This window comes from Maylandia zebra, linkage group LG3 (genome assembly GCF_041146795.1).
Source record: "Maylandia zebra isolate NMK-2024a linkage group LG3, Mzebra_GT3a, whole genome shotgun sequence".
Taxonomy (NCBI): Eukaryota; Metazoa; Chordata; class Actinopteri; order Cichliformes; family Cichlidae; genus Maylandia; species Maylandia zebra.
The window spans coordinates 58,032,258-58,059,860 of record NC_135169.1 but is presented as its reverse complement, the minus strand read 5'-3'; the positions used below and the strand labels follow the sequence as shown (position 1 = coordinate 58,059,860).

The following is a 27,603-nucleotide window of genomic DNA, read 5'->3' as shown; positions in this document are numbered from 1 at the left end:
CCCCTTACTGACCACAGCAGGGGAAACTCCGCTATGAGTCAACCATGAATGCAGCTCACCTGATTCATCACTGAGCTCCACCGTCACTGGCGTCTGACAGGGTGGCGCTGCATACTCTTCCTTTAATGTCACTATTTTCAACCTGTTGATTAGAGTGCTTAAACCTGAAGTCGACTACGTCCACAACAAGTCAATACAGCTGTAAATGTGGCCAATTATCAATCTATTACCAATCAATAACAACAGATAAATTTTATTTTATGCATGCTTTCAGTCAACCACTCACCCAGAGGATCTCCAATCCCAGAAAATTCCTTCTCCTCAGTCAATGAGTCTGTCCTCCTTCCATGGCCTGGTAACTGGTCCATCCAGAGCCATATGATCTCAAAATATACATACAACAAGCCAAACCACACCTTGGTCACACCAACCCTTTTCCGCCCTGAAGATGTTCAACGCCATCTTAGTCTGGACTGTCAAAGGTGACTTTAACGCTGGCTGTTCCGACAATCCATTTTATAACATTTCCTGGTCAGATTCGCCAATCTCTGCACCAGGGTTTTAAACGTTTTGCTATCTTCATTAGTTTTTATTTTTATTTAGCTTCGACTCCAGATTTTCAATTTTTACCAGTTGTAATCAGTTTTTACCAATCAGTCGCTAGTTTAGTCTAGTTTTTATTTTCTGAACATCCTTAATTTCAGTTTAGTTTTGATTAGTTTCAGTTATAGTTTTAGTTGTGTTTTGCAAAAATTAAGTGTAACCAAATCCCAGTTCCATCATATCAATCATGCTCTTCCGCTTATCCTTGGGTATTGAGACTATTAACTCTTGCAGCACCGGGTGTTCCTAATTTTGGTTCAAGTGAATTGATAAACTTTTTGAAGGCGATTGACTCACACAATTATTTAGATGTCCCAGTCCTGTTGTCTCGGGACGCGTCACGCTGCCTTATCTGGGGTTAGCTGTTTTCTGGGGATGCTGGTTAAGTGGGGGAGCTCTTCAAGGAGGGGGGGGTGCTCCCCCTGATGAGCTCTTCAAGGTAAGCTAGGTTAACCTTCTTGTGTGAGCTTTTCAAGTGCACTTCAAGGTTTGTGGGATTTTTAGTTTTATAAATGTCCCTCATAACCCCCTGATGACCCAGTAATTCATTTTTGCACACTGTAGTACACATTTAGTTTTTTTCTTGTAGCTCTCATACTCTACTTGCCACTCCTCTAAGTCCTGATGTTTCTTAGAGAGGACAACAGTACCTTTAAAATTATATCACATGTGTGGGGGTGTGGCCTTGCCAATTGTTTTCCCACCTTTTCAAAATGGCTGGCATGCCCACCAGCACATTTTAAGGAAGAAAGAAAGGTAAGCTTGATATTTACATTTAAAATGTTTTGTTAAACTCAGATTTTTATTAATTTTCAAAAAATAAACATCTAGTAAATAATTTGAGGGGTCTTTAAGAATTAGGCTTATTGAGTTTCACAGAGAACATGACTAATTTATTAATGTGTACTCTAGTGCACGTCGGGACTTTGTACTTATATTTATTTCACTTTTTCCTAGTAGACAACTCTTTGACAAAGGCAGAGAGAATTCTTAACAGAATAATTGAGCGAGATTCAAACAGAGATTTTTCAGAAGATGAGAGTCATGTGAGCCAGATAGGAGAGGATGAGAACCCAGGAGGAGCCACACAAAGATTATCGAGATGCAGTGGCAGATGTGATAGAGAAAAACACAGGGCCACCTGAAATCTGTCGTCCTATCTGGTCCAAAACCAACATGTAGGAGAATCTGGAATTTTTGCTTTGAGTTAAAAATAAAATATGGGTAAAATGCAGGAATGTTTTCCAGTATAGTAAAAAATAAGAGTCGCATTTATAGCTGAATCCATGACACCTGATTGTTTCTACACGATCACGTCTTTGCTGAAAGTTATCAATGATCTCAATGTGCAAAAAGAACTCCCAGTATCTGGAGTTCAAGCTCCTCTTGGCTGAGAAACCAGGGACAAACATGTGAACAAGACCTGAATAATACCAGTAATGAAGACTTCTCTCCAAAAATCAAGAAAAGGAGGCCCCAATCAGATGAGAGTGTAGCAAAATATGGTTCCCTCCACTTGCCTGAGATGGTTAACAGTCCAAAGCATTTCAGTTGTAGAATGGTTGGGTGCAACAGTAAAACATATGTGAGATGTGGGAAGTGCCAAATGTTGCTTTGTGTCTCCAAATAAAAAAATCACAGTACTTCCTCAGATATCATAAATGAATTGATTTTTGTGAAATAGAAAGCCCAGTGCAATCACTTGTTCCTGAACCAATGGCTTACAGCTAGTGAAGTGTCAGTGACTTCTAAGTTGGTCCCTGATCTACATTTTTATTATTATATTGTTATATAAATAAGTTTTAATATCCTGCTTACAACAAATTCAGTGGAGCTTTTAATTTTCTTAAATAGCTCTTGAATTTTGTTAGTTTCACATTCGTGATCAATGAACTCCCCTTGTGCACTGTAGTGCACATGTTGTAAAATTTAAATAAAATTAGTTAAAAACAATTTTGTTTTTGTAATGTGTTTTTTTTTACCGTCCCAACACTTGATTTATCTGAAAAAGAAAAAAAAAAAGAAAAAAGGAAAATGCTTTTCCTTTTTTCTTTTTTCTTCCTCCCTGGGTCTCAGGAGGACATTGTGTCTATCTTACTTTTAAATTGCTGACTATTTCAAGAAAGCACCCAAAAGACGGGGACCAGTGTTTATCATTACATATCTCCATTTTGAGTGTGGCAAGTCTATCATTCCCCTGTTATTCATAGACCTCAGTGGAGGTTTTTGTTTTTTTGTTTTTTTTACCTCTATAAAAGTTAATTGACTCTTTACAGTGACCTGCTATGGTTAATAATAACCTGCTCCGTCATGAGTGGAATCAAACCTTTTCTTCACTTTAGCATTTAACATTCCCAACCATATAATATGATACATTAATCGAACTACAGCTACTAAAAACACAATTTTCTTAATGCAAACATCAGTAACTCAAAATTAGCAACCAAAGGGTTCAGTCTGCAGTTCACACTCATGTGAAGCTACAGCCTCCCCCCTTAGTCTCTATCATCCTTCTGTTCTTGCAAAAACAAAACAAAGCAAGACAAAACATCCACCCTTCTTTTACAGGCTGGGTGAATTGTTGTGGACATTCACTAATCCTAAAGTCGGTACCGTTTTTGTCTCAATATCAAGTCAGTTAAACTTTTAGTCGTCAGTCCGTCACAGTCCAGTCACATGCATACATTCACACACATTCATACCAGATATTGCTGATAATGGAGTCTCACGCGCAACCTATTCGAGCCTCCATCACCAGCAAGATGACGTCATCATTTTGAAGGAAACAGTTCCTTGTTTTTGGACTGGATTGACTCGCTGCAATCCTTTTAGGCTCGGGACTTCTCATTCGATCAGTGTCCCATATAAGTGAATTTCTCCCAAGCTCATTATAATCATGGAGAAAAATACTTTGCGACTGTTTTCAGTAAGAATATTTTATAGCGCTTTAAAGTTCAATCTCTCAGGCCTGGATTAAAGAGCTGATTTGTTAAATCAGGAACTCACAAAATACCAAAATATCACCACCGGTGGATCATACAGTGGGGCAAAAAAGTATTTAGTCAGCCACCGATTGTGCAAGTTTCCCCACTTAAAATGATGACAGAGGTCAGTAATTTGCACCAGAGGTACACTTCAACTGTGAGAGACAGAATGTGAAAAAAAAAATCCATGAATTCACATGGTAGGATTTGTAAAGAATTTATTCGTAAATCAGGGTGGAAAATAAGTATTTGGTCAATAACAAAAATACAACTCAATACTCACCAAATACCAAACAGGTAAGGTGTAATTGAGCCATAGTGCTTGGTCTCTTTGTCCGATGTAAATCAATTGCAGTTAGAGGCTACATTAATTTTCTTTCTGTAAGCACTTATTGAAATCATCTGAGCACATTACAAGTACATATTTGCTTACTCTGTATGCTCAAATGTGGCCCGTTATGGCCACTAGAAAAAAAGAGGAGGCCCGAAAAACAGGTGGGGGTCCTCCACCACCACCACTCACAGAGGCTGAGCAGTTGGCTTCCACATTTGTGATAATGTTGGCAGCATCACATATGATCTTCACAGTGCAGAGAACACAAATTAGCATCCATTACTATAATGAAATGATTTGTTAGTTTGAAATGCTACAGGGAACTATGTACCTGCACATTAATGCTGTGGAAAGACTTCCTGTTCACATAGTCTCCTTCATTTACTGAAGGAGCAATGATTGGAATGTGAGTGCCATCTATACAGCCAATCACGCCTGGGAACCGTGAAAATAAATGTAAAATTTAAGTAGTAGTTCAAGTATCACCACACCATGAATTAAATTTTGTTCATCCTGCTACCTGCAATTTTGTGGAATCCCTCTTTGATAAATCTTGTGGGTCTATGACCGGGGAACACCACAAACGAGTACAGGAGACGTTTCAGTGCAACTGTAACATTCCTGACTGCCCGACAGACGGTAGCCTTGGAAACGTGCTCAGCGTCACCAATATTATACAGAAAGCTCCCGTTTGCAAAAAACCGAAGTGCGATACAAATAATATGTACAGAACTGAGAGAATGTCCACGATGTGTCACATGAGCAATATTAGGCCTGAGGATGTTATTCAAATAAATTATAGATTGTGCTGAAAAACGGTAACGTTCACACAGGAAATCATCAGGAAATGATAAAATGTCCGAACGCGCTCTAATCACTCTCTCCCGGCGGAGAGCTCTGCGGAGAATTTGGGCTTCAACATCTACTGGCTCTTCAAGGAAGGAGCACGCCATGTCTGACACTTCCTACAGTCAGGTTTCCGACACAGAGGCGGAGAACGTCAGGGTTAGTTGAAGTAAACCTGCTAGGGAGCAGGTTAGCTTCACGGAGTGTGTCGTCATAGTAACTCACTCAGGATTAATCTAAACTCGCTTTGTGAAACCGAAAACCCAGAGTTTTCGTTAACTCAGGGTATACTTACTCAGAGTTTGCACTAAACCGGCTTCCTGAAATAGGGCCCAGATCTAAATCCAATCAAGAATCTGTGGCAAAATCTGAAAACTGCTGTTCACAAACGCTGCCCATCTAATCTGACTGAGCTGGAGCTGTTTTGCAAAGAAGAATGGGCAAAGATTTCAGTCTGTAGATGTGCAAAGCTGGTAGAGACATAAGGCAAACCGGATTATAAGGAGCACTGTCGATTTCCAGAAAAATCAAAGGACTGATTTTTAGAGTGCCTTATTTTCCGAAAAGCACAGTAATAACATAATAACAACGGCCCGCTAGCATGCTCTTGGTTGCTGAGGGCTATGCTGTGGCTGAGCTGCAAGATTAACTCTGCAAAACCAACTTTCATCAAGTAACAGGGCTCTAGAGTGCAACCAATTTGGTCGCAAATGCGAATCCGTGTAAATGAGAGCAGGTACACTGATTCCACACAAAGACGTAAACACAGAACGGACCGACGCATCAGAATCAACTTTGTCTTTCTCGGCTTTCTCACCCGACGGCTCGTAGACGGACACGCTGTCGGAGCTTAGCGATCCTGATGCGTCCGGTCCGCGCTGCGATTACGTCTTCTTGCGCTGATTCTGAGCTGCAGGTTTTGTCTCTCCAACCAAAATTCACAGAGCCAGCAGCAAAAGAAGCAGCAAACTGCGCTTCACATTTGATCAATGTCATTAATTTTGCTGTTTTGCTTCCACGACTATTAAAATCACACTCCATGCACAGCTAGCTCTCTCTCTATCTCTCTCTGTACTTCAAGAACAGTTTCCCGTCTCCAATCTCTGTTTTCTGTATTATTCATGCGCTTATTACCCACCAGTCTACCGTTGTTTTTTCCCTGCTAATATTAGCATCACACGGCACAGCTTCTGTATCACGTGGTATAAGGCTCCGCCCTTGTCATTTGTTGAGCAGGAAGAGTGAGCGCTTGGTTTCATGCAGAGTACGTCCCGGATCAAAATGCGGTACAATCGTCGTCGTCTTTTTCTTTTTCTTTCTTTTAAATCGTCATTTGGAAATGAGATCGCAAATAAGTTTGAATCGAGATCGCGATTTTCTAACGATTAATCGTGCAGCCCTAATCCTATTAGTCGACTAATCGCAAAAATAATCGGTGACTAGTCGACTATCAAAATAATCGTTTGTGGCAGCCCTAATGCACACAGGGAAAAGTTAGAGAGGAAAAGAGAGAGCAGGAAATTACTCTTACTCTTAGGACGTATATGGCCCAACAGGCCTCGCGATACAGATGAGCTACATCCTCCTGGAAAGCAGCTGCCAATACAGTCTCCCCCATCTGCTGCAAGGCAGATGCTTCAAAACAGAGTGAGAAGTAAAGAGAGAGGGAAGGAACTCAAACAAATTAACACTATATTTTATCTTTAATAATCATATATATTGCTTTACCAAAACAGCTTGTTTTTGTGTTTTTTAAACTACCATCTCTCTTAAACCAACTTGAATTGAACAGTGAGCACAGCCACTAAGTTCTATGTAACAAAAATACAGGGATGGAAATAAAGAAATAAAGAACCTTGAACCTTGATGGGAGGGAGGGAGACGGTACTTGCACTGACGTTTAAAAAGAAGGAATAGGAGGAGGAGGGGTGGAGGTGGTGGAGCTCTCCGACAGGGGGAAAACTGAGATTTCAGTAAAGCTCAGTCCAAAGCACTTTCCTAATGATTTCCCTGTAACATTAGTCCTCGAGGTCCCCGTCACAGCAGACTACTGTGAGCGCCACCAGACAGTTAATGAGACAAAAACGAGACGCTCTTACAGCCAGGAGGATGCTTCCAGATGACGCTTGATTAATTTGATTGATTATCTGTGAATAAGTCTTGAGCCTCTCCTCAGTTCTTTATATTTTGCCTGTACTGAGCCAGATGTTCTTCTTCTTCCTTTCTTTAGACTTTCTGAAGGTCATTTAAAGTTTTTCTTTGGACATTAACTGCTTTTTCACCCATTTTCAGTCCAGTCTTTGTACCTGATCGCTTTCAGAGCGATATTTTTGTTTTTTGGGGGGGTTAAACCACTTAACCTAACTCAAGGGGACAAACCCGAGTTGTCAAATACAATACAAAACACACAACTTAGCAAAGAACCAATTTTAAATTTTATCTTTAGGGACTTTGTTACTAGCAACCTGTCACAGAAACACACTATTTAATTTCTTTGGATTGGGAAAGTAGAAGACAGAAAAAAAGGGGACAAGCTGAAAAATCTATCTACAGAGGAGGAACAGTACCTGAAAGTCATGTCAAAAAAATATTCAGCAAACACCTGACACAGGACCTGAAAGATGCACTTGGTCCTTCAGTTGATCCATCTAGTGTTCACCAAAGCCTCATCTCATGGTGTCAGTGAAGGGTGGCTGTCAAGAAGCCATTATTAAGGAAGGGAACAGGGAGAAAAGGCTGAGGGATGCCAAATTACACAAGAACTGGACTGAAAATCAGTAGCAGCAGGTCTGATGGAGTGATGAACCAAAATTTGACAGTTCTGGTTCAAATTGTGGTAATATGTCTACAACCACCTGTAAACTACTGTACAGCTCTGCCATAGTTTGGGTCTGCATTTCAGCCAGGGTGTTGGGGATTTCGTCAAAATTGATGGAATTATGAAAAGTACCACCAGACTTTGATGCACCATGCAATACCATCTGGAAAGCGTCTGATCGGCAGCAGCTTACTAAACACATCGAAACACCATCATTCATGGACTGACCTGAGCCGTGTGGGATCATCTCGGCAGAGAATGGAACAAAACGGCAGCTGATATCGAAAGAAGAGCTCTGAATGTCCTTAAAGAAGCTCGGAGAACTATTCCTGAAGACTACTTAAAGGAATTCCAAAGAAATGTGCCTAAGAGAGTTCAGGGCGTGCTGAAGATAAAGATGCTCAAGCTCATTACCTCATTATATCAACTCTGTTTTTGCCTTTTATATTGTATTTTCATGTAAACTTTTCAAATTTAAACTGTTGCACCCGTTTCCCATTACCCAGCAAGTTATATCTTAGAATTAAGGTGTGGCTCAAACTTTTGCACAGTCCTACATTTCCCATCTATAAAATGATTTGACACCTGATAAACCTTTAAAAGCACTGACCTGCCTCTCCAACTATCTGTTTTAAACAACACACACTTACCAGCAGTTGTGTTACGTTTTCGTCAGGTTAGTGGCTCAGACCTAAAACAGCCCAACATTATCTCTAATTCAGGTCTGGACCCAAGCTGACCCATTAAAGTACGTGGTACTCCTTTTATTTGTACTTGTGTACTCAGGCATAAATTAGACTTTTCAGGTACAAACTAAATAACACAAAGAGGAGCTTATGAATAAGAATGAAACTGAGAGGCCCACTGCAAGAAGATACACACCCAAGTGCTGAGATTGTAAAGATGAAAAGTGAGCAGAGGAAAACGAGCGTTTCAGGACACCGAGGCGGTTTCCTCTTCTTCCCATCTGGCAGCCTCACAGCGGGGAGTTATGAGGTAGCCCCAACCTACCTCACATCTCCCCGCTGTGCAAGAACGAGCTCAGCAACACAAGCATCCTTTCTCAAGCATCCATACGTGCACATCTACAGTGCTGCATGCCAATGAACCCATTTTCTTGGAGCACCTACACAAGCTGCAATCTACAGATCGTGTTTCACAGCGCTACAGCGAGAGGCAAACACCTCCCTCTGTTTGTGCTTCATTCTAGCTTCGCCCTTCTCTTCCCAACCACACACACCAACACCTTCCTCTTGTGAATTTTATTTTAATCCTTAACATAAAGACAGCTATAAATTAGGATAATCAAACTTGATTTATTACCTCCTGCACCCCCCCCCCCCCCACCCCCCACTGTGTGTTCAACAGGAAGCTAAAAGTTGTTAGCTGTTAAAGTGTTCAAAAAACAGCAGGAGCTCGGTGTGAGGCCACAGTGGGCCAAAAAACACAAGATGACCTCCAGCAAGGACAAAATGTATCTGGACGTCTCTGTGAGCATCTGTCTCACTGTGTAAGTGTAGCACAGTGTCTGTGTGTGCATGGCTGGGCAAGAGAGACAGTAGGGCTGGGCGATATATCGAGTTTTTTAAAAATATCGATATATTTTCATACGAGATATAAGATGTGACAATATCGTTTATATCGATATAGTCTATGTTACGTTATAATTATACTTGTGGAGCCGCAGGTTTGCCTCTCTTTCGTCCACTTTTGTCTCTACGCAACGTTACTCGGCCTCGCCTCTCCTTCACTGAACACAACTCCCCCATAGCTTCACCTGCAGGCAATGACAAGATGAAAGCGGAAAATCTCCGTTAGCGAGTTACCGTGCGTGGGGCTGGACGGCGTCAACGTGTTAGCGAGCTAACCGCGCTAACGAGCTAACCGCGCTAACGACATGCAGCCCGGAGGAGCTGCACGGCCTAAAATCCTTTCATTTTCTCAAAAATCGACAGCGCGCCTTATGTATGAATTCTGGTTGTGCTTGCTGACCACAAACCGATTTTATGTGGTACACAGCGCTCAGCAATCTGTCAAAAAATGTTTTAATATGGCTTTGCTAAGCTACGGAGCTGCACCGCTTGATGTCGGAGGATTACGGCTACCGGGGAGGAGCCTCGCGGAGTGATACGTACTGTGTGTGTATAAGGACCATAAATGGCACCTGTTCAGAGACGTGGTGCAGCTCTGAAATCTGTCTCTTTGTTATTATGCTCAGCGTCTATTAGTTTACATTTTGACTGCACAATTGTGAGCTTTTTGTTATGCACAAAAACAACATTGTTTTCTTTTATTTATGGACCATGATTATTTAATAAATGCTGATAATTTATTTTTGAGTAATTTCTTCATGTACATCTACGCTGTATGTAAATAAAAGTGCCCGTGTGACATCTGGGACACAGTGTGACTAAGAACTCTCTTTTTGTTCTTAACTTATGGCTTTTAAAAAAAAAATCGAGATATATATCTTATATCGCCATCCAGCTAAAAAATATCGAGATATGAATTTTGGGTCATATCGCCCAGCCCTAAGAGACAGCACAACTGAAAGCCAGCACTCAGACGAGGACCCGGTGCATCGTCTGTCTCATCTCAGCCAGTTTACTTACAAACTCTTTAAGTTTGAATTTTAAAGCCGACAATGTGCACAGGGCAGTGATATTTAAAATGAAGGTAAACTATTCCAATCTCTGCAGCCCCAATTGTGTATCTCACACACACACACACACACAGTCCTGAATTCATTACTGAAGTCTCATCCAGACGTTCAATGTGCTCTGTAATTAAATTGAGATGTGGGGTCAAAATTCCCACCTAGATTGAGTGAGATGAAATAGAAATCGGCTCTCCTCTAACTGACTTTATAGAAATAATTACATAAGCTGCATTTATAACTGTTATTAAATAACAGCAGCACACGAGAACTAAAGTGTAATCCCAGCACATTTCGCTTCGCTTGCACTGATTCTTTAGAGATGACGACCGTGGTGGGTAATTAAGGGCAAACAATATACAAGTGGCGTGAAAAATGGAGGCTGCATTACCTTTCCAAAGCTTCCTTTCCCGATGGCCCGCAGTATCTGGAAGTGGTCAAAGTTTACTGTGGAGAAAATGAGAAGCAGTTAGTGAGAACGTGTCAGTTTGAGCTGAGCTATAAAACAGGGAACATGACATGTACAGCACTGTGCAAAAGTCTTGAGCCATCCCTCATTTGCTTCCAGGGATCCGGACTTCCCTGTAATCTTTAAAGTGGTATTAAGGAATAGCTCTCCAGGCTTTTTAAAGTGTTTCTGATTTTTAATCCAGGGCTTGTATTTGACCACTTTTTGTCTGTTAAGACCCTTCACACTAATCTCTGAAACATTCAAACATAAACAGACACCTAAGTCATGGAAAGGACCAGAAAACTTAACAAAGAACCAATTTTAAATTGTATCTGTACACATTTACTTGCAGCCTATTGCAAAAAAACAAAAGCCCACATCATTTGTTCTCACTTCTTTAGTTGAAGAATGCAGTTAATAACACCGTTAACACAGACTGACCTGGCAAAACACGAAAAAATAAGGGGGTGGTTCAAGACTTTTGCTCGGTACTGTATGAGAAATGGAAATGTGCACTTCACAATGTATCGCTGCACTTCGGCAGTACTGTGAAGATTAAATGTTTTTTCCTTCCCGATGCATGTGAAAGGTTAAGACTTACATCTCCAAATGTACTGGAACTGATTTGAACCAGAGGACTCAGCCACACTGTTACTATGTACTGCATAAACACGTTTACCGATGAAGGTAAATCAGACGCTGTCCTGACTGTGTGGCTAAATTTTGTGCTGAAAGCATCAAATCAATTGAATATCATTAACTTGCTATGAGAGGTTTTTACTCCAAGTGTGACTTTTTCTGGCTTCATACACCTTTCAGGGTCAAATTCAAGCACTTTGTGAGCACGTTTAATGTCCATTTTCAACATTTTCCAGCACATTACCATAAAAAGGATGCATATTTCACTTTGCATCACCTGAATAAGACCACGTGAAAGGCCAAATTAATAAGTCTTCTCATCAGATATTGATGCTTCTTTCTTATGTGACACAAAAAACAGGAGGAGACAGATCTTTGCTTGTGTTGTTTTTTAAGTTCATTCATTCAAAACTAACTGTAAGACGCTTAACTACATTGCAGTCTGTGTTATTGTTGTAGACCTAATTATCACCTTTAAAGTGTTTGTGCTAATAACATCATGTAGAGTAAGACAGGCATAGAGAACAGCACTGACTGGGAGAGGCTTTGAACAGATGACATACTCAGATCAATTCAACACTTTAGACTTTAAAAATGCACAAGCGTCTTTCAAAAACCCATTTATTTAATCTATCATCATTGATATTATTATGTACAGTTATAATGTACTGTTCATCTCCCTTAAATAAACAGGCAGCCTTAAAGTGTGAAATAGTCACTTGTCTACTGTCTCAGTGGCTGATAGTGCCCCACAGGCCTCAATGTCAGCTTGAAGCCATTATGTTTCAATTGTTTAATGAGAAACAGATTTTGAATGAAAGCGAGGAAACTTCGGTAGCACAAAAAAGTGCCTATTCTTTGTTCCCATATGGTTCAGTCATATTACCGTCATTTCCCCCTAAGCTGTTCCCAAAGACACCAGGTTAATACTTGAAAAGGCTGCAGCGATACACAAAAATATCATCAATATTCTGTTTACTTGGTGACAACGTCGCTTTTAGCCTTCAATCAGAAAGCCTGACGTTGGCTAGTTAAGCATCGGGCTAACGTTTAACGCTTTCACTTGAGGGAAGTAACTCGTATTACTGCTACTGCTGTGTAATCTTGGTTCAATTCACAGCATATTCTACAAGTTACCCTGCAATAACTAACTGTTAGAATAGCGCCACCGTATTGTATCGCACTGAGTGCACTTCAATCCTTTATCCCGCGAGTTTGCTAGCTAGCAAAATAATAATACCAATTTTAAACAAATAACATGTGTAACGTACACACTCGAGAAAATTATTTACTAGTACTTACGCAAACTCCCCCGTTGTAAAAACGTACAAATCCTTCTTGTATTTTTCGTTTTCCAGCAAACACTCATTAAAACGGCCTCCAGGCACATTAGCGCACTCACCCCCGACTGATCAGGGAGGGGGTGAGGGGTCACACACTGAAACAGACTAACGTGCAGAGGTACAGCCCAGGCAGAGAAATGTTGCTTTTAGACTTTGCGACTCATTTTATTTCTCTATCTGATAAGAAAACTATTCAATCAGATAGTTATTTGTGGTGAATGAAATACGGTTACAGTTTCAAGAAGTTTTAAGCACCAAATCCGAAATCCAAGCACTGCAATATTAAAATCCAATTCAATTTCTTGTTTGCTCCGAAATCTACGACATGACTATATACAGAAAAGCTTGACATGGTATGCAAAAAAAACCCCGAAGACAATACAAATACAAATACATGAACAAAAAAGGTTTTAACTGTCAGTTATGTCATTTTAAAATTTTCCAAAACTAACATTTTCTTTGATTGACTGATATTAAATTGATTAGGGTCAAGTTTAGTGTGAACAATATTACACAAACAAGCACGTGTGTGCGCATGCGCACATATGAGAATCCCTTCGATCGCTTCTCATATGTGCGCATGCGCACATATTAGAATCCCTTCGATCGCTTCTCATATGTGCGCATGCGCACATATTAGAATCGCTTCGATCGCTTGTGACGCGGTAACTTTGCTTTGATCCTTTCTGACGTCATAACTTTGCTTTGATCCCAAAACCCATAAATAGGAGCGCTCACCTGTTACTTTATGCTTAACGGACGTTGACCTGCAGCAACTGAAACCCTTTCGAGAAGTTTTGAGAGCAATTTATGAGAGAAACCAAAACAAGTTCAGTTTTGTTTCTCACCAATCCACAGCGCAAACAGACACATTACACCATGTCAGCCAACCCATCCTTCGGCTCAGATGAGCTTGGAATATCTAAAGGGACCATTTTGGGAGATCACCACATGGTGGAGGCTTTCCTTGGAGAAGGAAGCTTTGGTGTTGTAACGAAATGTCGCGATACAAAAAACAACAAAACGGTTGCTATTAAAGTCAACAAGAGCGACCCTGAAATTCTGCTCCAGGCAAAACTGGAAATTTTCATCCTGGAGCAGCTACGACGCTTGGATCCAGACAGGTGCAACATTGTCGAATGGAACGGCTATTTCCTCGATGGAGAGCGCATTTGCTTGAATTTCGAACTCCTCGACCAAAGCCTGTCAGACTACATAGGGGACCGGAATAACCAAGGTCTCCCAATGAGAGAAATCAGGCCAATTTTGAATCAGCTCGCAAATGCTCTGTTCCACCTGGGTTCTGTGGGAATAGTGCATGCTGACCTCAAACCTGTCAACATCATGGTTGTGAACCGCAGTGAGTCTCAAGTCAGAGTCAAACTTATAGACTTTGGCATCGCATGTAACACCTCTGCAGTGATTCCTGGTGACTGTGTGGGGACAATTGGTTATTGTGCACCTGAGATTATGCTTGGCACTCCATATGATGAAGCAATTGACATGTGGTCTCTGGGGCTGGTAGCTGTGGAGCTTGCTACAGGGGTGCCTCTCTATCCTGGGGAAGACGATTATGACGTTTTGAAATTCATAATTGAAACCCAGGGTCAGCTACCAGATCATCTTCTAGAGTCTGGCTTGTACACTGACAGCTATTTCATCGAGGATAACCACAACGAACAGCGCTGGACATTTAAGACCCCAGAACAATTTCAATACGAGACAGATTATCGATCCAAGGAAACTCGATCGATAAAACTTAAGTGTCTCGATGACCTCGAACAACTGCTGAAGGTTAGGCGAGGACTGGAAAATGGCCAAACATTATTTGTAAGGCTAATCAAAGAAATGTTGGCCTTGGATGCAAATCAGCGCATAACACCCTCGGAGGTTCTGAAGCATCCCTTTTTCAACCCTGGCCTCTCAAGGAGAACCCCCTGCACTGACATGAATAGTACAGGGGGAGAACTCCTTGTGCTCTCTCAGCAGCCTTCAAGCTGGAAAAGTCATGGATCGCAAAAATTCAGCTGCAGTTTCCAAAACTCAGTTGAATTTCCTCAAAAAAGAGACATCAACACCTCAGCCAACCCATCTGCCTCTGAAGATGATCTTCAAATAACGAAAGGGACCATTTTAGGAGATCACCACGTGGTAGAGGCCTTCCTTGGAGAAGGAGGCTTTGGTTTGGTAACCAGATGTCGCGATACAAAAAACAACAAAACGGTTGCTATTAAAGTCAACAAGAGCGACTCTGAAATTCTGCTCCAGGCAAAACTGGAAATTTTCATCCTGGAGCAGCTACGACGCTTGGATCCAGACAGGTGCAACATTGTCGAATGGAACGGCTATTTCCTCGATGGAGAGCGCATTTGCTTGAATTTCGAACTCCTCGACCAAAGCCTGTGGGACTACATTGGGGACCGGAATAACCAAGGTCTCCCAATGAGAGAACTCAGGCCAATTTTGCATCAGCTCGCAAATGCTCTGTTCCACCTGGGTTCTGTGGGAATAGTGCATGCTGACCTCAAACCTGGAAACATCATGGTTGTGAACCGCAGTGAGTCTCCCGTCAAAGTCAAACTCATAGACTTTGGCCTCGCATGTCCTGCTTCTGCAGTGATTCCTGGTGACTGTGTGGGGACAATTGGTTATTGTGCACCTGAGGTTATGCTTGGCATTCCATACGACAAAGCAATCGACATGTGGTCTCTGGGGCTGGTAGCTGTGGAGCTTGCTACAGGGGTGCCTCTCTATCCTGGGGAAGACGATTATGACGTTTTGAAATTCATAATTGAAACCCAGGGTCAGCTACCAGACCATCTTCTAGAGTCTGGCTTGTACACTGACAGCTATTTCATCGAGGATAACCACAACGAACAGCGCTGGACATTTAAGACCCCAGAACAATTTCAATACGAGACAGATTATCGATCCAAGGAAACTCGATATATAAAACTTAAGCGTCTCGATGACCTCGAACAACTGCTGAAGGTTAGGCGAGGACCGGAAAATGGCCAAACATTATTTGTAAGGCTAATCAAAGAAATGTTGGCCTTGGATGCAAATCAGCGCATAACACCCTCGGAGGTTCTGAAGCATCCCTTTTTCGACCCTGGCCTCTCAAGGAGAACCCCCTGCACTGACATGAATAGTACAGGGGGACAAAACCTTGTGCTCTCTCAGCAGCAATCATCGTTTGGGTGGCCAGAATTCTAGGGGAGCTAGAAAATTCTTGTGGAAAAAAAGCCCAAAACAATAACATCAACAAAAACAACCAATGAATATGGTCTTAAACTTGGGCACAATTTGGCTTGAAATCCATCAACTAATCTCTCAATATTCAAAGCGGAACAGCAGACAACTTACCATCACATCAGTCCTTCAATCAGACCTACAACAAACGTCTTCCTTCTCTCACCCCAACCGGTCGCAGCAGATGGCCGCCCCGACCTGAGCCTGGTTCTGCCGGAGGTTTCTTCCTGTAAAAAGGGAGTTTTTCCTTCCCACTGTCGCCAAAGTGCTTGCTCATAGGGGGTCATATGATTGTTGGGTTCTCTGTATGTACTATTGTAGGGTCTACCTTACAATAATACATACAGCCTTGAAGTGAGTGGTGATGTGATTTGCTGCTGAATGAATTGGGAACTAATTGGAAATCTGGATATTAATTAAATAAACCTGCTTTGAGCATCAATTAATTGTTGTTTGAAATTCTTTATAAATATATAAATATAGTGCCACTCTTCTACTGTTTAAATTGCAACTGTTTAAACTGACTAATTTATTTATACACTTGAGCATAAACACACGCACAGTAAATGGCCTGTATTTGTACAGCGCTTTACTTAGTCCCCAAGGACCCCAAAGAGCTTTACACTACATTCAGTCATTCACACATTCACACACTGGTGATGGCAGCTACATTGTAGCCACAGCTGCCCTGGGGCGCACTGACAGAGGCGAGGCTGCCGGACACTGGCGCCACCGGGCCCTCTGACCACCACCAGTAGGCAACGGGTGAAGTGTCTTGCCCCGGGACACAACGACTGAGACTGTCGGAGGCGGGGCTCAATCTGGCAACCTTCCAATTACAGGATGAACTGCGAACTCTTGAGCCACGATTGCCCTATATACACATATACTTTACAGTACTAGTCAGTGCTTACATACTAGTTCTTTTCCCTACTTTTTCATGCTTACTGGTACAAATGCCTGTTACTAGAGTTAAATGCTATCAATGTATTCTCACAGTTATGGAACTGTACAAATGCATACAAAATAACGCTCACGTAAACATAACTGTGCACTAGTTTGCCCTTATTGCTGCAGTTTGTTTCAAGTTGTTCTCTCTCACACACACACACACACACACACACACACACACACACACACACACTATGTAACGTTTCAGCAAGAAAATACCGCCCCTCCCCCCCACAGTGACATCACCACCACTAGTCTGCACAGCTGACATGAGGCAGCATGGATCCATCCTTTCATGCTATTTATGCCAAATTCTGACCCGACCATCTGCATGTCAGAGCAGAAATCAAGACTCATCAGACCAGGCAACATTTATCCAATCTTCTCATGTCAAATTTTGAGAACTGTAGCTTCAATTTCCTGTTCTTAGCTGACCAAAACGCTCTTCTGCATTCTTTGGTTGCAACAAATGGTTGTATGAGCTACGGTTGCCTTCCTATCAGACATTTTTCTCTGACCGTTGACATCAATAAGGCAGTTTTTCCAAGAGAACTGCCTTTCACTGGATATTTTCTCATTTTTGTCACCGAAAAGGGTGTCTGTGTTACTTCTTGTCTTATATATATTGTCTCTGTTTTCCTCTGTCCTTTGTCAGTGTCTGTTCACCTACCCCTGTGTCTCCATATTCCCAGTGTTCAAGGTTTCTGAGTGTTTTCCCAGTTTAGGTTTTCATGGTTGGTTCTGTTTGCTACTCAGCCAGAATAAACAGCTCGCTCTTTTTAAAAGTAGGCTCCAGAATGGATGATGGCATGTTCGCATGTCTTTATGCAACACTGAGTGTGCTGAACTAAAGGTAGGCCTAGTTTCATTTTCATGGTCATTATTATCATGACAATGATTACGCCTTATTCTGATTATTTCTCCCTTTTGGAGATGTAACATTTACATGAGGGGTGTAGGAACATTTCCCCCTAAATATTTTTAGATAAATTTTTGTTGAAGTCACTGTTTTTGTCGTATTGATGATGCAGCTAGAATAAGTGCTTTTAAATAAAAGAATAACCATTCAAAGTGCTCAGTGGTGAAACTGTAACTCTTTCAGAGTTTGACAGCTGGACAAGTGATGCCGTATTTAAAGAAACATGAGATGAGTGCAGCATATTATCTGAACAGAGATCATTCAATGAGCAAGAATAAACACTGAAAGAGAAACACTTCACTGTTGATTATCATATGAAGTCTAATAAAAGCTGTTAATCTGTTAATATCCTGCTAATCTGCATACAGCAAATACAGAACATGCGACTTTAAAGCATCCAGCAAAGTGATAACTGTCCTCTGCCCACTAAGTAGTGACTCTACAAAAGATTATTTTCAATATCATCTTTATATTATATTTAGTTATTCTCCAGCGCAACAATGTAAGGAGCTCTGTGATTGGTTAGGAAAGGACAGACTGGCCACCTCGATTTTTCTTCACTGCACATTGATCCATAGCTTTGCTCTGTAAAGGCTAACAAAGTGCTTTTGCTTTACAAAGACATTCAGCGTCGGTATTCACTCTTTTAAAATGCCACTGAACACTGGAGTGAAATGGAGCCCTGATCCTCAGAGTTTTATTGTTGCTAACATTTCTTATAGATAGCACAGATAGTGCCCCACTGCAGTAATCACTCATGTCTAGATATTCCTGTTAAAAAGGAGTTTTTCCTCCCCACTGTAACATGGCAAACATAGCAAACGGATAATCCAGCTGAAGCTTCAGACAGCCGTCAGACAGTGAAACACTGCCATCTGCTGGACGCGAATAACAAAGACGCTGCTTTGACGGGTGAGGGAGTTTCAACAAGTCTGCAACGACTCAAGCATCAAACTACAGAACTATTCTAGCGGACATGGTGCTCTAATGACTGCTTCATTAACGCAGGTCAGAAAGGATCAAACATATCAATAAATCATAAAACACAAAACGTCTCTTATTGCCCAGGGCTCAGGAAGTGAGTGTGTTCCTTATAGCCCAACACGTTCTCACTCCCAACTCGTCAAACGTGTGACGCATGGTCAGGCTCCCTCTGCTTCACTTATGGACCATATGGACCACCAGGTAAGACCATTTAAACGGACAGCATTTATAGAATGACTATTAAAAGTCTGCGAGTGTCAGTAATGTTAATGTGGTTATGTTAGTAATACACCGAGTGCTAATATAACAGCTTTAAGATGCATTTGTAGATGTTATTACGTGTTTTACCGTCTTTATGGTGCTAGCTTAAAGTTACGGTGTAAACGTTAGCTTATATTGGAGGAAAGCTGTTACTGTTTAAACGATGTTAGCACAGAAATATTAGCTTCTGTCATGACTGATGAAGTTACTAGTTAATAAAGTTTCCAGTAAACTGTTTAATCGCAGCCACAGACTGACAGCAAATATCTCGATTAGCTTCAGTGCATCTGTAATAAATATGTGCAAGTTTCAGTGCTTCGTTTAAACTGTATGATACTTATACTGACCCAGGGTCAGTGTAAAATACAATCCTAGCTGTGTGAACAAAGCCTGGCTGCTTTAATCCTGCATGACAAACCTCAGGATGCAGGTTATTATTACTCTTTCCTGCTGGCACACCTGTCACACCTGAGAGTCAGCTAGAAACTCACAGTGACGTGGACATCATGCAAAGACTGCCAGACTCTGTAATACTGCAAATGATCAGTGACTCAGGTTATCACTAAACTTTAAACGGCACCTCTGTGTCTCTGTGTGCTGAACATCTAGGATTGAGTCAGGCTGCATTGACTGTGGGACTTTAATGTGTTAAAAGCAGGTTGAAGACGGCTCAGAAACATTTGAAGATTAAAATTTAGCATTATGGCTGCTGGTGGTTTGTAAAGCCTCTACTCAGCTGTATTTTTGTTACTAATTTATGTTTGTTGTTGTTTAACACAGATTTCAGAAGAGCAAATATGCTTAATAGTTTAACTAGATTTCATTTGTCAGTGTGGGACTGCTGAGTCACCTGAAGAACTCATTTCATTCATTCTCCACATGATGTTCATTTACAGAAATGTTTCACAGGAACTGATTTCTCCCAAAGGGTGAACTAGTGTGTTTCCATAGATTACCTCTGTATGAATGTACTTCTTAAATGAAGGCAAGTGTTTGTCCTTTTTTGTTCCTCAGGTACAGTACGTGATATCAAGGGCAGGCGGTCATCACTGGGGGTAGACAAGAAGCAGACGTACTTCCAAGAGGGAGCTGCAGTGAGGTCAGAGGTCAGAATCTGAAACAGCTCAGGTTTATATTTTAGAGGTTATAAAAAATCAAAATGTATTATTTAAAGAAACCTTTAAATAATAGTCATAATTATGATTATTATAAGAAATATCAAACATTTAAGTGGATTTTCTGTTACACATATCGTGTTAGCCCTGCAATAAACTGGCAGCCTGTCTTTGTCCTGTATCAGCTGGGATAGGCTTCATCCTCCTGCAACCCTGAATTGGATACATTGTATTCCAATTATGTAATCTGATCATTTACAAACTCAAGGTATCTAATCAAAATGTAAGTGATGCCGCCCTTGACAGACAGGGAGATTTTATTCCTCAAAGACCATCATCCAGTCGAAGTACTAGTTGCCACGTGGTCAGTGTTCTCACAACCATTGATTTTATCTCACAACTTGTTTTCACCAAAGAATTTCAGTAAGTAAATATTCTTCAATCTCTTTTTCCCCCCAGTGTCTGCAGATCAGCATCAGTGTCCACGTGAAGAACCTAGTTATGTTGCCAGTGTCAACCCAACAAAAGGTACTTTACCTTCTTGTATATATTGTGATTCCTTTACTTTTATATTTGTTGTTATAGTTGAGTTAGGCAGGGCTTTTGTGCAGTCCTAAGAAACATACTGCCTAGAGTGTTTTTCACTTTGTGGAAGAGTTTCTTTATTTTTTTTCTGTTAGTGTGTGGAACTGAGGTGCTTCGTCAGGAGCTCCTTCAGTTGTTGGAGGATGGAGAAGAGGACGCAGCCATGACTTGTGAGACGTTGTCTGAGTCAGCTGCTACTCACTGGGCGATCAGAAACATGGTGTCCTTGCTAAAGTGGAAAGAGGCCAGGCCTTGTCTTATAGACAATATGTTAGCTACTCTGGATCCACAGTCACACCGTGTGTGTCAGTGTGGCAAACAAGTAGTTGTGAGGTGTCTGGACTGCCTGCCTCTTCCATTCCTTTGTGCTGACTGTGATATTGCAGTTCACACACGCTTTGTCCTGCACAGCAGAGAGGCAGTAACAGGAGGGTTTTTGCAGCCTTCATCAGAGTTTCACAATCCAATATGTACGGTTTTTAAGTCTTATGCATTTATTGCTATGTACTATGAGTGTGTGCTGTTATTGTATATTTATTGTGTATCATTTAATTTCCAATTCTTTTTATATATATTGTGTGTTTTTAATGTTAGTTCGGCTGTTGCCTGTGCAAAGACCAGACTGTGTGTGACTGCCCAGCAGGTAACGTTGAGGTTTCACCCGGTGCAATTGTGGCTCTTGTAACCATAAATGGTAAGTTGCTCTTTTGTCACACAGTACATACACAATAGATGTGTTTGCAGGTTTTATTGCAAATTGTACATTGCTACATTGTTTTGAATTACCCTCGGCCCGCAGTATATGTGGGCACCTGTCAAAGGTCATTTGGATTTACCAGACCGCTTTGAAAACAACATGGGAAAAAATGAATGTCTTTGTTGAGCCATGACTGGATTTCTCCTTATCCTTCCTAAAGGCCGTTATAACCTTGCACTGCCAGTGGTGAGCTGCACCAGCTGTGGCCTAATGTGGTCCCCCTCAGTTAAGGACTTCCAGGGTGGTGGATATTGGCCTGGCACCTTAAATTTCTGCACCCTGTTTTCAATGGATGTCTTTCAGTCTTTCTATGACATTAAGAAGCTGCAGCAGGGATGTCACTTAAGGCCTTTGTCAAAGTGCTGGATGAACGAACAGCCCATTTTGGAAGGGTGAGTTTCTAAATTTGTCAAGTTTAAGGAAATTGTGCAAATCAATGTTTATGATGACTGTCCGTGAATATTCTGTTGTTTGTCCTCTACTTAAAAGACTGGCCGAATATCAGCTGATGCCTTCAGCAAAAGTTTCTTGGAGTGGAGTGCTGTAAAGTGTGAGGTGGACAGGATGTGCAAGGAGCCATGCTTTAGCTGCCCTGCCTGCACTCCAGACATGCTCGCCGTCTCAGTTGATGGAAACTGCAAGCTTTATCGCTTTCAATCAAATGCAAGGTACGTTATGCATTGTGTACATAAATCAAATATGGATTTGTACAAAAATTGTATTTTGATGTTTCTTTTCAAACAACTGTCACCGTGTTCGTTCAGCACTTCAGAGCAGGGGAACTTTGAAGGTGTCTTCATTGAGAAAGATGAGGAAGTTGCTGAGTTTGTGAAATACATCCAGAGACACACAAATGATGTAAGATACACATATATATCAGTGCTGTCAGCGTTAATCTTGTTAAAATGACGTTAACGCCATAACCATATACTCATACGTGTGTGTGGATACATATTTGGATGGGTGGATATTTATTTTGTTTTTCTCTTGGTGTTGTCGTAATACTATTTACTTGACTTTATCTTAATGTGTACTTCATTTTGAGTAGCTCACACTTGGATGTGCGAGGTATACTGCAGCTTGTAGTCTTGGATACGTTTAAGACATTTTGTTATAAGGTTGAATGAATTCAGCAGTCATGTATTGTGACCTCCTTTCTATAGATCAAATGGGGAGGTGCGTTTCAGGATGGGGCCGGTTCTACAGTTGGAGAAGAGGTGGAACAAGTAAACAGTTTCCTGTCTAGGGCGGCCATCACAACGAAGTACATGTCTAAAGCAGGTGTGTGTCTGTGTGTGAGATTCCACTCAGTCTCCTGCTCATTCATTCTTATTTGTATACTAACTGAAATGCAGGGCGAACAGACATGCTGAGCCTCCTGGCTTTGGGCTGGAACAAAAGGAAAGTGGAACAACTGGGCCGCACTTTGAGCCAGAGATATCTAAAGGTCATTTTTTCAACACCCATTTTAATGTGTGTGGTAATGGGGCAAAAACACCAGTACTCTAAAAATGTCCATATGAATGACATTTATTAATGTATTCTTAGATCATAAGGATCTTTAGAGAACAAGTGGAGAGCCTGAATGCGAGCAGAAATGAGCTGGGTGTGGATGACGACACACTGCAGCAATGGGCTGAAGGTGAGTCTCAATATAATGCACTCGTGTATAACAACAGGACCCACCATGGCCTCATTAAAGAACTTAGAGTTAAGATCTTTCTGACAGTGTCAACAAACAATGAAAAATAAGCTTGTAAAAGCAGAATTGATGGCAGAGTTGTTGCGTTTGATCAAATTGGATTGGACCTGGGTTGAAGTGATGTCGTACTAGTTGGTTTTATAAAGCTGAACACCAACATACTTGTTATCTCATGATAATGCAGCACATGAAGGCTCCAGATGTCTTATAATGAATATCATCAAGTCAGTGATTACAGAGTCCACTGTAGTTTGGTGACTGTTACTCATCCTGTGTTCTGATTAATATTCCTCTCACTTAGAAACGGATCAAACTGATGGCAGCCTTGGAGCGTTGCAGGCACGAGTAGAGGAGCTTGTCGTCATCATCAGAGTGCGAACACAAAGTCTTTACAGACAAAATGGTGTCACAGTTTCTTTGAAACGGACCGTTTGATGCTCAGTTTGTACAGCTTGTACAGCTACTTTGTAAACAGAATAAAATCAGATCCAGGTTTGTTTAAGCTGGATGTGATTTGTTCTAGCAAACGAATTGATGAGTGTAGATTAAAATGTAAATATATGCATTATGTGAAGGTGTTCCTTTTTATGATTATTTACAGATAGCAACAAGAGGCGACACAGAATTCACAAGGTCATCTTAGATGAGAAGAAACGCTTGGCGGCTGCTGTTGACGACTACAACAAGGAAACAAGCAACAAAGCAAATCGTATCCAGTGATGCCCTCATGCAGAGCGACGTTTGGCCCTGGCAGAGCACAAGTGAACGTAAGCTCTTGATTTCTAAATATCCTTTTTAAACAAACTCCCAGTATCTGAGCAGCAGTTGAATGTTTTGTTCTTGAATCATAATATGCTGCTATGTTTTCCCATCTGATGTTGTTAAACTGCAGCTGCTGCTGACCTCCGGACAAAGAGAAAGGTCTTTGAGAAGGTGATGGCTGTGAGGCGCCTGAGAGAGGAGGAGATGATCCTTTGCAGGGAGATGCAGCATCACTGGACAGTGTTGCGAATGCGATCTGTGGTGTTGGGGACAATCTCCTCAGACTGTAAGCACATCTTTTATTTATTTATACATTTGGTGATGAATTGATTGAAAATAATAGCAGATACTAAAGTCTTACTGGATCTTTTACCTATATTTGGGTTGCTAGCTAACACTGCCTTCTCCCTTAAAAAAAGTTTAATTACATGATCCTAACTCCTTGTGTTTATGAGGTGAGTTTTTTTGTCTGTTTGTTTGTTTTACTTATATTTAATAGTTTTGTTGTTTTTACAGCCTCCCTTGTTGGCATGTCGGAGGATGCACAGAAAGGACTCCATAGCCTGGTTTAAAAACAAAGTGAACTGAAAGCTGAAACGCTCAAAGTAAAGGACGTGTACAAGAGAATCCTCAGCCACCAACCACTCCTGGAAATGGACTCAGAGGAGGAGGAGGACGTTCCAGACGATGAGAGTGATTTGAGCACTTCTGATGAAGACTGATTGTGTCATCATTGATGTTATGTTTGCTAGAATAAAAAGTTAATCACATCTGTTTAATGTGATTTTTATAATGTCTGTTTCAGAAATTGCTTATCAACAGACATTTTACATGTTGAGAAGAAAAATGTAATTCCCTTGGTGCAGTTGTTTACCCTGAATCATTCTTTCCCATCTAATTTAATGACTCGTGCACATGTTCAGATACAATAACATCATTGAATTCATGGGATGCTTTCTGGGCTGCTCAAATTACCACAAAATGTAAAAGCACCAGGCAGCACACTCACAAGGACATGTTTTGTTCAGTGTTTTGTTGAAGAAATCCCCGGGTTCCTCCTAATGCAAGACAGCGCTAGACCTCATGTGGCTGGAGTGTGTCAGCAGTTCCTGCAAGACGAAGGCATTGATGCTGTGGACTGGCCCGCCCATTCCCCAGATCTGAATCCATTTGAGGACATCTGGGACATCACGTCTCACTCCATCCACCAACTGCACCACAGACTGTCCAGGAGTTGGCAGATGCTTTAGTCCTGGAGTCTGGGAGGAGATCCATCAGGAGACCATCTGCCACTTCATCAGGAGCATGCCCAGGTGTTGTAGTGAGGTCATACAGGCATGTGGAGGCCACACAGACTACAGAGCCTCATTTTGACGTGTTTGAAGGACATTACATCAAACCAGATGAATGATTCTGTATTGCACTGATCAAGGAACCAACCCAATAGGAGCTAAAGGCATCCTCTTCACATTACTTAACATAGTGAGTTTATACTATGTGTAATGTGCATTTTCTTCATCAGTCTAGAACATAACATGTTAGCGCTCCCTGGTTCTTTTTGGAGACAGATCCTGAGACAGCAGGCAGCTTTGGAGAACTCATGCCAGCTGTGGTCATTAAGGAATCCTTTGATTTAATATTGATTTCATGACAACTATCCTCAGGCACATATTCCTGGATATATACAATGACACGAGTAGACACTAACCCCCAGCAGTCTGGTGCTGTGACAGCATAACTAAGGGCTGACCTGAACCAGCCCCAACTATAAGCTCTATAAAGAAGTGAAGTCTTATGCCAACTCTTAAAAGTCTTGACCATGTCCACCTCCAAAACTCATAATGGACTTTGGAGGTGGACAGCTATCAAGCTCCTCACAGAAGAGCAGCTTGACAGCTAACAGCTCCCAATTTAGTTTAGTCCAAATACATGAATTCAAATTGAGGTGATAACTATTTATCAACAGTATGAATGTCTGTTCCCGTCCAACAAAGTTGTTACTACATACCATGTTGAGCAGGGCTTCCACTTGACTTTAACTTCTTCTTTTTCCTGAAAAACATGATATAAACAAACAATTAATTCAGAAAGACATGCAGGTTGCATACAAAAAGGAGCCTACAAACATTTGTGTACTGTTGAATGGCTCAATATATTATACAGTTAGTTTACAAAAATATAAGAACCACTACAATGCTTGTACTGCCAGCATCGAGTGCATGTCAGCAAAGCAACACTGCTTACATTGTGGCTCACAAGCTCCACTCCTTTTCATCAAAACCAAAATTTTATCTACATTCTGTTTTTTACACTTTAAATCCCAGTTAGGTTAAATATTACCAGTAGCTTTTCAGATAAAACAGTAATAAAGTCCTAATGGTTTCATAAATCTTCATATTTTTTTCATATAAGCATCGGGGACAAGGCTGTCTTGCAACTGTTGAGGTCACTAGTGTGCGCCCTATTTCTTCCAGGATCACTCTTCATTTGTAGGTTTTAGTGGACTCCTACTACTGTGAAGTGGTTTTCATGGGACAGGGGCTTGTATTCCAAGATCTGGGAGATTGTAGAAATGAGCTGTGATGCCCTTCTTGCCATCTTTCCAGAAATATCAGTGATCTGGAAGCTGTTAGGCTGACTTACAGCAGCAGCACTTTCTGCACCTGCAGAAACTCCAGGACACATTTACTAACAGTGTTTGTTGCTGTGTGTGCTGCAGCTGCAGCTTTGAATTTTTTTTGAGAGCTAATATTTTGGCTATGGTGTCTTGTTATGAAATGTACAAGAGTAAGAGTGTTAGCATGTGTGTCAAAGCTACGTTTGACTGGGAAACTCAAAGCTCAATAACCTGTATCAACAACAATTCACTGCAGCCTGTGTAATATTTGATGCATCATAATTTATTCCAGTCTATCTTGCAAATACATGTTTGCGTTGCAATGTCATGCACAACACACACAACTATTAGAGCCTTAAGATCAAACCTGCGTCATTCTTTTGGTCCACTGCAGTGTAGCAGTCAAACAAGGAGAAGTGAAGTGGCCCCAAATGGCCAGGATAGAGATCAGAGGGTTAATGCGTAAAATGCATAAAAATATTATTGATTACAGGATAATACATTAATGTTAATATCAACAATAAGCTTTTTACTCTGAAGTTACAAGTATAAACAATGCTGTTACATTTACACTTACATTTTTTACTATAAGTATGGAAACAAGTGAACAGCATTTTATAATAAGTTTAACTGGAATTCTGTACACTGAAAAACAAACAACAGATAAAAAACACAAACAAACAGCCAGTGCCTTCATCTGTCCATTAAATGTCAAACATCGCTTTGACCTGTAGTCTCTGCTCGTCAGCACATGCTTTTAAAAAGAGCTCCATGTCCTCTGCAAACTGAAAAACAAAGAGGAAGAAGTCCCTCTACACAAAAACACTGTGGATGACAGGCCAGGCAAACATCTATTGACCTGTTTGAATGCCTCCTCATCATGTGAGCCTTGAAGTTTTTTTGTAAGAAGACTAAGACCACAGTGAGGACGTTTCATTTTCATGGACTTTCCACAAGCCCCAGTTTCATTTAGCACAGAGGGTGGAGCACATGAATGTTCTACCCAAGATTCAGGAAATGGTTT

The 27,603-nt window shown here is 41.2% G+C and overlaps 1 protein-coding gene and 1 long non-coding RNA gene across 2 annotated transcripts in view; one reads left to right on the top strand and one right to left on the bottom strand.

Annotated features, from left to right (window-relative positions):
• Positions 1 to 27,603, bottom strand: part of LOC143416841 (protein NLRC3-like) — a 153,534-nt gene that overhangs the window by 42,063 nt on the left and 83,868 nt on the right. The window lies entirely within an intron of this gene.
• On the top strand, positions 24,094 to 24,732 carry LOC112433844 (uncharacterized). The gene is made up of 2 exons (XR_003023726.2): positions 24,094 to 24,248; positions 24,479 to 24,732. It is a non-coding gene; the product is annotated as an uncharacterized LOC112433844 (long non-coding RNA).